This window comes from Sinohyriopsis cumingii, chromosome 12 (assembly GCF_028554795.1).
Source record: "Sinohyriopsis cumingii isolate HCF-2022 chromosome 12, ASM2855479v2, whole genome shotgun sequence".
Lineage (NCBI taxonomy): Eukaryota > Metazoa > Mollusca > Bivalvia > Unionida > Unionidae > Sinohyriopsis > Sinohyriopsis cumingii.
The window spans coordinates 88,105,193-88,120,982 of record NC_142972.1 but is presented as its reverse complement, the minus strand read 5'-3'; the positions used below and the strand labels follow the sequence as shown (position 1 = coordinate 88,120,982).

The following is a 15,790-nucleotide window of genomic DNA, read 5'->3' as shown; positions in this document are numbered from 1 at the left end:
CCTTTCCTTAGCATTTATGTAGGGTTTTGTTCTGGAAGATCTTCACATATTTGCTGAAAACAAACATGTTTGAAACCCTCACCACAAAATAAGACTTCTAGAAAAATATATTTCATCTTGTATATGTTCCAAATTATTCATGCTATCATACTGGTCTGAGCTTAGGATTGTTTTGCTAGGTCACAATACTTCCTTTCAACATCAACTGACATAGATTTCATATCAAGTAGTTTTAATTTACCATTTGTGTATGCCTCTGATGAAGCTTCGTTGTCACCTATGATCATAACAAGTAAGAAACTACATAGCCTACAATCCATAACATCGTTTGTTTTCCTCACACTTGCATTTTACTTTTACCTTCTGACATTGTGTGAGCATGGTCGAGTTATAAAATAAAATTATTCACATTGCGATGAAGTTTTTGTTTGTGGCTTGAATGATATTAACAATGTGTTTTCAGCAAAATTGTTCAGCATTTATTTGATTTTACAACATTATCATATCTGTCACAAATGGTGAATATTGCAAATATGCATTTATGTATGTCCCTTTAATCACCTATTTAACACATATGACATATGACATCACAAAGGCTAAAAGGAATGTAACATTTATTAGGCAAAACAAAACTTTCAGAGGAAACGTTGTGCTAAAATGACACATGCATAATGATCAATATATTTAATAGTGTATGCGAATGTGTTAAGTTTATGTTGTCCTTTAAAAAAATAAGAATAATCCTAAATTTTGCAAGAATGCATACGTTCTCCTTCTGAACATTTTGTAATTCTCAAGTCGACTAAAGCAAATTCATTTGATGCACAAGTGCATTTAATGTTTACTGGCCATCATTGACAAATATGTTGACCAGATGATGGCATCCCAATACAAAGTTTAGGTTTGCTAAAGGATTCTGGGCTTCAGAGACAATACCTTCTATTTTTATCAATAGGCTCTGACAGGAATATGTCCTTCACAGTTTCAGCTATAGTGTACCTTTAGTTACATATTTTGAATTGCAACTTATTCAACACTTAACATACATAGAGCATGCTAAACTAATGTACCGACCCTTTGAATTGGGTTCTTAGCCGGCTATGGGTTTATTTTTAATTAAAATAGTTTCTTTTCATTTATTGCAAGATAATTAAAATATATTCTTAAAAATAGTGTGGATATAATATGGTGTTGCTTTTCTATAACTCAGAGTAAGATACATTTTACAGCCTTACATAGGGCCACGAGTGGCCGAGTGGTCTAAAGCGCTCACCGTTACGGATCAGTGCCATCTCACCTCTGTCTGCGTGGGTTCGAATCTGGATTCAGCCAATGAGGGTATGTGAGAAAGCCTGCCAGTAGCTTCTCGTGGGTCGGTGGTTCCTTCCGGGGTTTTCCCGGGTTCTTCCTCCACCATTATTACTGGACGCCACTTTTACTCTATCGTGTGCTGAAAAATGGCATTAAACCCTACAACAACAACAACAACAACAACAGCTTTCACTGTTGCAAATTAGACGAAAAAGTGTCAGATACCCGTCCTGAACATTGATTGTTTGGAGCCTAATATAAAACAATATTATGTAACACGGTTCGTTTCACATTTTGTTGAAAGATACCGTGGGACAAAGGTTTTTGAGGTACCCGGCTTTATAGCTGCATGACTACACATTCAATATTCAGCAAAACAGATCATCGGTAAATCATTGGCAGCATATAACATGCATGAATAATGTGACAGTCACATTCATGGCACCGTAAACACATTGTTTATATTATGCTGAAGACATGGGAGCCAAGTGCATCTCCCAAGGACTAACCAAAAAAGTCAACATGTGGCTGCCTGAGTGGGTATCGAACATGTGTGTGATTTAGCACCGACAATATCATAACATACATGCATGTCACCCTTCATTGGAAACCTTATAGTTTCGGAGGAGTAGCAATAAGAAACTTATGCTAGCGGATGGAAAGATGATCGTCAAGATGTCATCACAGGCGGTTTCATAGTCTGTAACCAGCACAACTAAGATGTACTCTGGTGATAAGTCCATCAGTGTGTGTACATGAAGTAAAAGTAACTAAGATAGGTAATTAAAATGTTTATTTAGAATGTATGTAGGCAGATACACGTTCTGTGCAGTAAGATAAACAGCCAGAACAGTAATATCCAAATATAGTAGCTGAAATTCATTTTTTTTTAATATAAAAACAACACCAAAGGAAAAACAATGTTTGTAGATAAATTGTCAAAATGCTCTGTCAATTTGCAGTGAAATAAAAATATTTCATATAGATAATTAGGCACACCCTTACAACCAAGGTAATATATATCGATTCATACAATATGATGACATTAGTTAATGATCCAAGACTTTATACATCATTTAATATGCTGACAATGACTAATGAGTCAATAATTTATACATCTTATAATTTTCTGACATTGATTAATGATCCAAGACTTTATACATCATATAATTTGCTGACATTGATTAATGATCAAGCACTTTTTAAATCATGTAATTTGATGACATTAATTAATGATCCAAGGCTATAATTTGCTAAAAATGACGTTATATGACCACCATATGTAAAAGTCATCAATAGTGATAGTTGAAACATCTGTACAGGAACAATAGTTTCTTTCATTTAGTGGCATTCAACTTAACCATGGAAAATTGACAGACTTCTCTCACATCCAAGGTAACTGTAGATGTTGATCCACTTGAGTTATAAAGTTGGCAAGAGATGGTTGGATTGACAGATATACATGTTTAAACACTTAATATTAGGTCATGTAAAAAATCAAGATCGTGAGTGGACAAACATAAATGGAATCCAACAGTTATATTAAAGCAAAATAAAAAATAGCAGAAGATAAAAGCTATTTATATCATAACATTATTTACAGTATGTAGATAGAATCATTATATATATATATATGTATATATATATATATATATATATATATATATATATATATATATATATATATATATATATATAATCAGAAGTGGTGACGACGAGTGATCTCCCCCTTCCTTTATTGTTTTGGTTATTTCTATGTAGGTTATGATGAAACACGGTGGTATTGCCCTAATCGAATGTAAAGTATATTCATTTAATGAACTACATTACGAAAATGAAATCCAACATGCCATGTTAATGAATCACTGTTTCAGAAATAGAGTTACCAAATTAAGCAAAATTCAATTAGCTGTTCTGTTGTACTGAAATAACAAATTTCATTGTATAATCGAGTGACAGATCGAACTCAAATTGCAGCATTACAGCATCACCTGATGCTACCAGTCATTCCCAAATCACTGCTACTGATCTGAAGATGTTTCTATATCTTTTTCAATGTCTCTCTTTAGCAAGTTCTGGTCATCAACCTATTAGTTGCAGACTGTATTCTTTCCACCATGCAATAAATGTGTGGAGCTATATATTTTTAGATACAAAAGACAATACCCAACCTAAATACGAAGCATTGCAATACACTGGGATCAATAAAATGCCCACTATTTTTACGTCAGATATCATTTATTGTAATTGTCCATATTCATGATTCTTGGTTTAAGAGTCTTCGCAACTTAATTGCACACGAAGTAATGGATTGTACTCCTGTTCTAACCAAAATTTCTTTGCTGATTATTGATTCATTTACATCGATTTACAGATATAGAGCAAAAAAATCTCAGTATACCTTACACCAATCACGAAATCTTTCTGATACAAATCATTTAAGACGGATTATTTACTCCTGACAATTTATGTCAGTAGAAATTCAGAAATTCTTACACTATATGATGTATATTAGATACAAAAGAAGTAAATCAGAAATCATTCATATCAATTAAATGTTGTATGATATTGGTACTATACGTGAATCATATAACATTAAGGATTGCTTTCTGAACTCAAGGAAAAATTTAAGAATTAACTTAAAATGAGCAAATGCAACAACAGTTACAATTATTGTGGTATTCATATAACAGAATGACTTTCAAACTTGATCTTTAAGATAAACACGTTATCCTTAGCATGATAGTAAATTACTACTGTAACAATCATACTGCATGTCTAAATGAGACCAGTGTTATTTTGACTTGCTTTTGTTGCCTTGTTATGTATTTATATGGTACTGTTAAGACATTATAGGATATAATATGTGGAGGACATGGGAGATAATTGCTTTAGATCAGGATGCAACATGGCAGTCAACCTGTGCTTACCTGGGTGGGCACTGAACACGATTTTTTCGATTTTCATTTAGCAACCACAAAATCAAGGAATAAATGCGTGTGTCAAATTTCGTGGCATTGTTCTAGTTTCGGAAGAGGAACGATCAAAGACTCGATCTAGTGTATGTGTGGACAATGGACAAAATGACACCACTAAGCCCATATGGTCTATGAGAGGGCTCTCAAACGCAATTCACCCCGAGGGCCGCATGAGTGAATTTTAGATGTCATAATGGCCACACCACTTTTGTTATCTTTCATGACACCCTGTAATACGAATCATTTTGCAACCACAGTATATGGCTAAGCAGGCCGCATGTTGCCCACGTGTATGAAACCCCTGGTCTATGACCAGTACAGCTGATAAGAAATTATCTGGTAAAATAACAAGAATGGATGCAAATGAAATAAAGGATAAGTAAATGATTAAAATATTTGTTCAGAAAGTATCTGGGCCCAAGCACTCTCAATGTGATAACATCATCAGAACTCTCAAAGAAATAATACCTTATGAAATTCATTAAAAACATACACAATACAAAAGAACGGAAAAACAATGCTTTAAAATAATTTGTCAAGATAAATGTTTAATTTACAATGGTAAATATACTAAATATATATAATTAGACATATCCAATTATCAAATACTTTATACATCTCGTCATACAATTTAATTACAATGGCTATTGATCAAAACTATATACATCATATGATTTACTGAGAATGACTGATAATACAACCATCATATAATTGACTGACAATGGATAATGATCAAAAACTATATACATCATATGATTTACTGAGAATGACAAATAATATAATCATCATACAATTTACTGACAATGGTTAATGATCCATAAACTATATACATCATATAATTTACTGACAATGAATATTAATACAATCATCATACAATTTACTGATAATGGCTAAATGGCCATGACTATATACATCATATAATTTGCTGACAAAGACTAATGGTCCAACATTATATCCATTATATAATATACTGATAATGGCTATATCTACAATCATCATATAATTGACAAAGACTATTGATCAAGAAAATATACATCATGTAATTTACCAGCAATGACTAATAATATAATCATCGTATAAGTTACTGACAATGGCAATTTATCCAAGACTTTATAGATCAAATAATTGACAATGGATAATGGTGTAACAATATATGCTTCATACAATTTTCTGGTAGTGGCTTTGATATAATCATCATATAATTTAATGACAATGGCTATTGATCAAGACTATATACATCGAATAATCTACTGACAATGACTAATGATTCAACTCTAAATATATATCATATACTTTACTGATAATGGCTAATGGTCAAATACAGTAGTTTGTCTTTTTATTTTGCTCCGATGCATACAGTAATGTTGGTAAAATCATGTTCAAATAAAAACAGCAACATCTCGAGGTATGTACACTGGCATCGTACAGCAACTATCTTCAACAGTCTCACAATTTGTTTCCATTACTAATTATTGTAAGACGTGGTTGGGGTCATTTCATCATGGAGGAAATTAGTCCCATGACATTTCTACAAGACGAAAAAATATTTCTTACTGTGCATCGCTGTCTACTTTTTAAACGTAATTAAAGCAAATGTTTTCCATGAATATGACTTGTTGTGGAGATATATTGTCAGCAATACTATCAATATCATTATAGTAAGATATGATATGTCTAGATTATGCTGCATACCTTAACAGCCAATTATATTCAACAACTAAATACCAGTTAGCATGTACCAAATAGTCTATTCTCAGTTTGCACATATTAATTCAATATGCATGTGCATTGCCTTACTAAAGAAATTTGCTGTAAGACACATTTTTAAAATCTAAAATGAGATCTTCATGCATGAATTTAAAAATTCCTGACCAAACGTTAATATATACATGCTGAATGAAGGAAATGTTTTTCAATTATAGAGTAAATACGTTATGTCTATTAGGAACAGAATTTAATAGTGGTATCAGCAGCAAATGCTATTACCATATGTAACAAAAGTATCAGGAATAGATAAAAATTAACCTACCTAACAACGATATTAGCAACATATAATACTAGTCTACATAAGAATGTCATCAGCAACATATAATATTAGTGTTTGTAACTGTTATCAGCAACACATGTTATTGCCATTTGTAACAGAAGTATCATGAATAGATAACAATTAGCATATGTAAAATTATATTAGGAACATATAATAATAGCTTACGTAACAATGTTATCAGCAACATATAATACTAGCCTACATAGCAATAGTATCAGGAACGCATAATACCAGCCTATGTGTCAGTATTATCTGAACAGAAAATATGAGCTGATCTGACATTGTTATTAATTACATATATTACTAGCCCTTTGTCACAATCTTAATCGGGAATAGAAAATACTAACATATTTGATAGTGTTATCAGTAGCAGACAATAATATCCTATGAAACTCGCGTTACCCCATGTAATAGCATCACCAGGAACAGATTATTTAGCCTAGGTTACAATGTTAAGAACTATATTGCTATCAATATTTTTAAATATATCAATATAAACATATTTTACATAATTGCAGCAATTACAGATTTAAGTTTAAAGTGAATATAGTGTTTCTTATTATTTTACAAATGAACTTATAATGCATAATGCTTAAGGTGTGCTCAATGGCTGATATCATTTTCAACTCATAATGGATATCAACAAGTTTAAAGTGAATAAGTAGTCTGAGATTATTTAAAAAATGAACTTATAATGCATATTAATACAGACAGATAATTGATTAGAGCATCCGCTTCAGATGTGGGAGGTCCCGGCCGAGTTATAACAAAGACCTATTAAGACATTATATTAGTGGTTTGCTTGCTAGGCATTCAACATTAAGAGGTTAGTAGGTTAGTGTTAGGGCTAGTCAGCCTGCACTCAGGATAGTATGACTGGGTGGGACATCATGATGCATGCATGTCTGCTGCAGGATGTTCTAGTGACAGATATCACTATAAACTGCCACACGGCAGACATGGTAGCGAAATTATTGAAGGTTTTAAAGCTATGTTAAAAAGCAAATTACAAACATATTAATAAGCTTAAGGTGAACACAAAATCTGAAATATTTATACAAATGAAACTCAATGAATTATTAGATGTTTAAAGTGAATATAGATTCTGTGATTTTTACAAACGAAACTAATAATGCATAGCAATAAGTTTAAAGTGAATACAGTCTGAGATTATTTTTACAATTGAATACCATAATGCATAAAGATAAGTTAAAAGTGAATATAGTCTGAGATTATTTGTACAAATGAATCTCAATGCATAGAAAGAAGTTCAACTTGAATACAGTATGAGATTCGTTTAACAAATGAACATCATATTGCATAGTAAAAAGTTCAAAGTGAATACAGTCTGAGATTAGTTTTACAAATAAATATTGCATAGTAAAAAGTTCAGAGTGAATACAGTCTGAGATTATTTTTACAAATGATTCTTATATTGCATAGTAACAAGTTCAAAGTGAATAATGAGTTAGCAAGTATTTATAAACAATGAAACCCATAATGCAAATAGTGATATTGGTGAACATAATTATGTAGATCTTGTTAAAATAATACTCTAGAGAACATACATAAAAATGTTAACAAGTCATTTATAAATAATAATGCACTATAGTCTGATGGCATTGTTTCATCAGGTTAAACACTTTTTTATGTTTAGAATCCGAAAAATCAGTTTGCGTGGGACAGTTTAACAAAGAGTTTTTTTTTCTCCATATATATCTTTTCTATTTTGCCTCATATGTGTAAGAAGGTATGTAGCACTTTCAACACTTGCGCCCATACAATTTTGAAACTGATCAGTATATTATGTATCCAGTTGAGTAAATCGTCATATTTACTATGAAATATTATGCAGGTTGTACTATAAATTTACATTATGACAAGGCAGTAGTGTTTATAGCATTATTCCTCTGTGTGTGTGTGTGTGTGTGTGTGTGTTACGACTGTATGGACTCAAATTAAGTAACATAAAGAAGAAAAGCTATTATCAGAGTCATAAAGGAAAATGTGAGATGAACTTACAGTATTATAAAGGTCTATGAAAGTCCTAAATGAATGAAAAATTCCTTATTATTTCAAAACTGGAAAGGTAATGATCCTCCAAGAACCATGACATCATCAAGATGGCATTGTCCATAATTCGTTTGATTAATATATCACAGTTCCAGAATAATAGTATAGTCCAATATATATTTACGTTCTAATGGAACTGTACTTCGTTAGATCCTACGTGAGATAATAAACTACGCACTTTAAATTGACTTTACTTATTAACATGACCGAGCCCAACTATTGAAATGTTATTGATTGTTTCCAAAATTTCAAAATTCTAGCAGCCACTGAGCAATTAGGACATAGGCGCAATTTATGTATTAATATTAAGATTATTATTAATAATTGTCAACACGTACGTAAGCGTCAATTTACATATCCTGTGTAATTTGAATCCTTAACAGAGTCAGGTTACATGCATACATTTCTAACAAAACATATTATGTACTATTTATAGTCATAAATACAAATATAAAAAAATTACATAAAATCATGTACCAGGAGTTATAAAATTATAGATATGCAAACTAGTATATCTCTGTGTGTGTTCCATTTTTACCCCCACTATACCTTTTGTTCAAAATATGAATGAATATATATTGTCCATGTGAAACAATCTCTCAATGACTTTCCAACAGTTATTTTAAGATACATTGGATGTTTCAAAGACATTAGTATCTACACACCATACAAATACATTATGTCCTATGACCAAACACCCTGTGATCATTAATCCCATCACCACTGAAACCTGCACCTTCATACCCTGTTATTTTCAAGACATTATGATCTATATAATATTGTACTGTTAGTATAAATAAGTATTTCAAGCATAGAAGACTATCATTTTGAAACCCAATTATGCATTTAAATTGCTCAGTGTGTGTGTGTGATTTAAATTTTTAACGTAGCTTTAACAATTTTCAGCCATGTTGCTAAGATGTCTGCAGTGTGGCAGTTTATAGTGATGTCTAGCACTGGAGAATCATTCTTGTAAGACTTTGGTATGACTCAGCAGAGGTTCGAACCCACGCTATCCCGCATCTGAGGCGGACGCTCTAACCACTAGGCCACCGGAGCAGTCTAAATGACCCAGAATACATTAACAAATAGCATCCAAAAGCAAACTAAACAGAATATATTTGTCCTTGACAGAGAAGAATATAAATATTATATCATTAAACGTAGGAAAATATGACCTTATATAATGACACAGTTATTGCATTATGTTAGTGAATATTAAACCCAATATCATTCTATTTTCAGGTTTTGTGTTTCACACGGACCAATATATCGGAGTTAGCAAGTCATTATTAATAGTATCCGTTATGTCTGCATGAAATATAATTCCATGTTTTTTTAACAAGTTTTCTTTGTCACACAGTGTAACAATTACACTCATCTCATATGTCTCGCCATTCCCAGAACTGCATCTATTGCAATTTAAAAATCTATATCATTACCACAACTGCATCTATTGCAATTTGAGAATCTCTCTAATTCCCTGAACTGCATCTGCTGCAAGTTTGGAACGTCTGTGGCACTTCTTGAACTACTTCTATTGCAATTGTAGAATATATGTCATTCTCTGAGCAACATATATTTCCATTTCAGAATCTCTGTGAAATGTATCTATATAATTTTCAGAAACTGTCATTCCCGGAACTGCATATATTTCAATTTTAGAATCTCCATGTCATTCCGAAATCTGCATCAGTAGCAGATTTAGAATCTCTATCATTCCCTGAACTGCATCTGCTGCAATTTTGGAATTTATATGAATCTATTGCAATGTTAGAGTCTCTGTGATTCTTTGATCTGCATATATTTCAATTTCAGAAACAATTGAATTTTCTTAACTGCACCTGTTGTAATTACAGAATGTATATCATTTCCAGAGCTGCATACATTTGACTTTTATAATATCTGTGTCATTTCTTGAACTGCATATTGTTTAGAATTTCTGTCTTTCCCTTAATTGCATCTAGTGCAATTTTAGAATGTATCATTCCCAAAACTGCATTTATTACAATTTTAGAATATCGCTGTCATTCTCAGAACTGCATCTATTGCAATTTACGAATATATGTGACATTCCGAGAACTGAATCCATGACAATTTAAGAATCTCTGTCTTTTCCAAATCTCCACCTATTGCAATTTCAAACTTTTCCATTCCCGGAACCTCATCTTTCGTGATTTCAGAATATCTATATCATTCACACAATTGCTTTTAATGTGACTTCACAGTCTCTATACTGGACATGAATGTCTTTGTTCATTCTTTTCATCCTAGACATATGTACAATAGTTTATAATGAAGTTATTGTGAGAAAGACAATACAGCAACATATATATATATATATGTCATCCATTCTTTTAGCATCATTGTTTGCACTTAAACATTATGAGTATGACCTTTAATGACTGTCAGACGAAAAGTATCTCAACCATTGCAACAAGGTGTACATTTATTAAGTGCATGTATTCTTTTCGGTGTGTAGTTAAATTATAGGTATAATGTCTTCTAACTGTTAAACAGCGTAGGACATCTAAACTAAAGTTTGTAAAACATGACACATGTCTAGAACAGCTCCATCTTCAGCAGGATTATCAGGATTTATCCAGTGTGTTTATACGTCATCCTAAAATATAAACAAAGAATGAGAAACAAGAAAGTACATTGCACGTGAAATGATTGTCCATCGAGCAGCCTAGTAATTGTCTGTTTGTATGATAAATCAAACCAACCAATACATATAAGAACATCTCTATCTTGCTGTTTCATTCAGTCAAAACTCCTACAATTAACATACCAATATATCCATGTATGCCCACATATATCAATAGGTGTGCATGATGAGCCCTGCATGGCATGAATGATGGGTGCATTAACCTCAGGTTAAATATTAAGATAGGAATCCAAATGGAATGGCAAGGTATACAATATACATATAGCAATATACTCCGGCTCAACATGTCGTGTATTGTAGCATGGTTATGTGGAACTCATTCAATTAAATAAAACCATGGCTACGACATGTGGAAGCAATCAATATGATACCAAATGGCTAAGTGTTTACCTGCATTTTGATAATGGGCTGTGTCACAAATGATCTGTGTCCAGTTAGTTGCAGCTGATATAAACTGGACAGTTGCAAAAGCAACTTTAGGGCTAGTTTGACTGTAGACAGAAGAATGGTCAAGTGTATAATTCATACACAATTTATCTGGAAATCATGCCCATTTATATTGCATATGGATTGGCATTTATTAGGTAATGAAACATCAACACCACAGTGGACAAGGCATACTTCACACAATATTTATCTGCAAATGTCGCCCATCTGCACAACACGTGCAGGTGAACCACCTAGTCTTAAGTTGGGAATCCGCATCTTTACAAAGGAAGCAACCTGTCTGGGCAGCCTTGCAAATCAACTAGTCCAATGGGTGCACCATCCTGCCTTGTTTTTCAACACCCTACAAAGCACAGACGTGCATTTTCTACTGGACTTGTATTACTCAATGGCTATTTATGCTCATTCCTAAATATAACCTTAATTTTAATAATTCAAATAATTTTCAGAAGATATAAATACGGCATACATTATGTATGTAGACTTACAACAGGAACACATTAAGTGTGAATGACTCCTAAGATCGGAATGAAACTGAATGCTTAATTTTCTCCTTCTATGCACGGTATATTGCGACTTTACCTCATATGACAGCATGCACCATTGATTTTATGTTGAATTAATCATCTTCACGCAACCTAGCCCAACGATTGGGACACTACATAAATATTTTCGAATCATCAATATCCCATCAGTCATTGAGAAAATAGGCGCCATTTAAAGTCTTATTATTTAGAATCGTATTACTAATTTTCAATACATACATTAGCATATATGTATAGAAAAAATGCAATAATATACTCAGGTCATCTAGGCCAAACTTAAGGCATTCCGTACCCATTACAGCCACGAAAAAGAATTATAAACATTATATAAAATCATGTATCAGGAGTTACACAAATATACATATACATAATGTTTTTTATTAGGGCCTCCTGGTGGCCCAAAGTTGCAGATTTCTCAGATTTTGTTTAACGTCACAGTGAAAAGTTAGTAAATCTTGCTCAGGAAACGTTTCCTTCATGCCATTCATATCCATAATATATTAATGAACTAGAACCACAATTTTACATTTCTCCTCGCCATCATCATCAAAATACAAAAATAATGAAAAATGATTTATTAAGTCTGTTTGGACACGCAGTATGCAAATTATAGGTATTATGTGTTTTGTTGAAGAACGGACATGCAATTAGATAAAAAAAGGAATAACATTACATTTGTGATAAAGGATGGAATATTCAAGACGAATATTTGTTAAACTTACCCACAATATGCTTTTCACTAGTATATATCTCTATAGATAGTGAAATGATTAATGTATTAATTTGGATTTTACATTCATTCACAACCACTGGGTGAAATTGGATATAACTGAGTGAAAAATAAAGAAAGATAACAAGAAAAGAAACTCTTAGCAAGGTAAATAAATATAAATATAACTAATTAGCTAACAATAACTAATTAGCTAACAAGAAAGAGAACAATCACAATCATCACAAGAGTAACACACTTCATACATTTATTTACGTATGTGAGTTAATTGTAATGAGCAAATGCTGGAAAGACCCTCCCTACTCATTATATACAAGGTATATATAAACATTTTCACATATATGCTTATTTAGAAAGATATGCTTATTTTCATATATACGCTTAGTTTCAAATATACCCCTGTTTCAAATATATAATTGGTAAGGGTGGGTGACATAAGAGATGTACAATGTTCATTAACGAGGTGTTTAGGACAGGAATAAAAAGTGCACCATGTGACGGGTCCCACGCTATCAACCACACAATTATACACGGTCACTTATGTAACATGGGCTCTCTTTAATTCTGTTTCAGCAGGCATAAATGTGTGCCATGTTATAAGCAAGGTCAGCTAATATAAGTACCGTGGTCACCAACTGATCAGAAACATGGGTTTATTCAAGACTGCAACCTTGCGCCAATGAACTGTATTTGTCACGTTTGGTACAATTATAAGCAAAAACGTTTGTTTCAAAAGCATAGCACAGAGAAACATAGATTGATGGAGAGTTTAAAATGCAGGAAAAATATTCTTTTGTTAAAATTCAAACACTATCGAATTAATGTCTTTGATAGCGATACGTTTTTGAAGTTATGAATATTGGAAAAAAAGAGGATAACGGTATATGTTACACTTGTTTTTAAATTACTCTACCTTTCTGACTTTTAGTAGGATGATTTGGATCTACCTTCTTCTATGTCTGAAATGAAAGCTGCCAGCAAGGTCATCTGATACAGTGGGTCCTCATTATGAAAATGTGCACAACAGTGATACAAATGCAGCTGATTATAATCAAAGACATCTTATGATGACAAAAAACAAACAATACATGCCCTCTCCTTCAACAAACGCCAAAAAATCAGCCTAACCAGCAACACATCCTTCCTTGTGCCAGATCATTACAAAAATATGTATTGCTATTCCTACTGCTAAGTACGGTAAATAATTATTCAAACATTTAGTATCTATATATTTGACATTTGACATGGAATATGTCATGTGATATTATATGAACATCTGCATCTGAGAAAAACGAGTTTGAAATTTAGCTTTGTTAGTGTTTAATGGTAAAGCAGAACATCACTGATCCTCTGGTGCTGATGGAATGAACATACAATTCCCGAGACACATCAGGAAAATGGATTCAGACTGAATAGGATAGGATTCAAACTTTCAGTCCTTTATTTTTGTATCTTGTGTCTTGTTCTTTACCACTGAACCCACATTAATCCCATGAAATTTAATGAAATCTGTGAAAATAAAAACTATTTAAGCTATATTACATCAGAAAGCATGTATCTATTTCCTCATCATTCGTCTAATTCATACATAAGTATATATATTTTTTTCCTTGTCTCTCTTCTCTGTCATATATTGACATGCATCTATCGTCCTTGTTATTCTTTTCAATCATACATTAGCATATATATATATATATATATATATATATATATATATATATATATATATATATATATATATATGTCATCATCGTTTAAGTCATTGGTAGCATAGACCTATCATGCTCATCATCCTTCTCATGCATACATTAGCATAAATCTAATTCCTCATTCAAATTAGTATACATTTATTTTTTATACCGCTGAGGAATTAAATGTAAATACATAATATATTTCTTCTTTCAATCATACTGACTATGGCCTATGGATCTTAACATCAAGGGTGTTCTTTCCATTGGGAAGGAGAACATGTTCTAAACTTTTACCAAGGTTGTTGATGTAAAACAAGAGGGTTACCTGCAGACAAATGGACAGACAGACTGGGTCATATCTTAAAACAATTTCAGCCAAAGGGCAAGCATACAACAATCAAAAGTTAGTTTGAAATGGGTTATATAATTCAAAAGTGTTAGTTACTTCTCTGAGTGCAAGTGCTACTAGGTTTCCAATCTCCCTTTTCTTGCATATTTCCTTCCAAATGATCTCAACTCTAATTCAAGGGTCCTGATTGGTCCTGATCCCGAGGAATAGTATTTCGCTTGTACTCCAGAAACTACATGTAAACAATGAAACCATTACTATAAATATAACAGCGAACTGAAGATGTAAATGCATGCAACCACAAACATATTGGGCCAGAGCCCTCCTACGTGCACTTTATATAACAAAACTACATGTTTTGCCTCATGGTGAGTACAGCATCAAGGTATGCTTTATGCATCGGTACATATTATACACCCAACAATATGGTATACTGTTGTGGAGTCAAACCAGAATGTCTCTTAATTAAATATTAGCATGCATTCTAGGTAAAAACTATTCATTAATGTTGCTAGATCAATGTCAATAAATTTGTCAATGTCAAGATGACAAACACAAATATATTATAGAAAGAAAGAAGCCAGTGAGATTTCAACTGAACAATATTTCCTTGTAGATTAAGTCATTATAAAAAAGCAAATGCCCATCATCACAAAATGGGATTTACAATTGAAACACACTCTTGACCTGTAGAACTGCATGTGCAATTTTGAAAGGTGTAGTTTAGTGAACTGTTTACCTTGATAAAGAATTAACAAACAGCATCAACATTACAAATATTTACTTTTTATCGGAACGTTACGTCGCCATGCAAAAAGTTGTGAAGTTAAATTACCATATTTAACGCTGCAATGGCTGCAGTGACATTGCGAACAACAGTGCGTTTTTGTGAGAAAAAATTTAATGATTTTTGTTGCTTGGGTAAGAGCAGCAACATTGGTGGCATAC

At 32.4% G+C, this 15,790-nt stretch overlaps 1 long non-coding RNA gene across 1 annotated transcript in view; it reads right to left on the bottom strand.

The window, feature by feature from the left end:
* Positions 1 to 2,089: 2,089 nt before the first annotated feature.
* Positions 2,090 to 15,790, bottom strand: part of LOC149786926 (uncharacterized) — a 38,518-nt gene continuing 24,817 nt past the window's right edge. Inside the window, exons 4-5 of the long non-coding RNA XR_016425039.1 lie at positions 14,939 to 15,074; positions 2,090 to 11,032 (exon numbers count right to left, since the gene is read on the bottom strand). This is a non-coding gene — a long non-coding RNA (uncharacterized LOC149786926). The remainder of the gene's footprint in view (positions 11,033 to 14,938; positions 15,075 to 15,790) is intronic.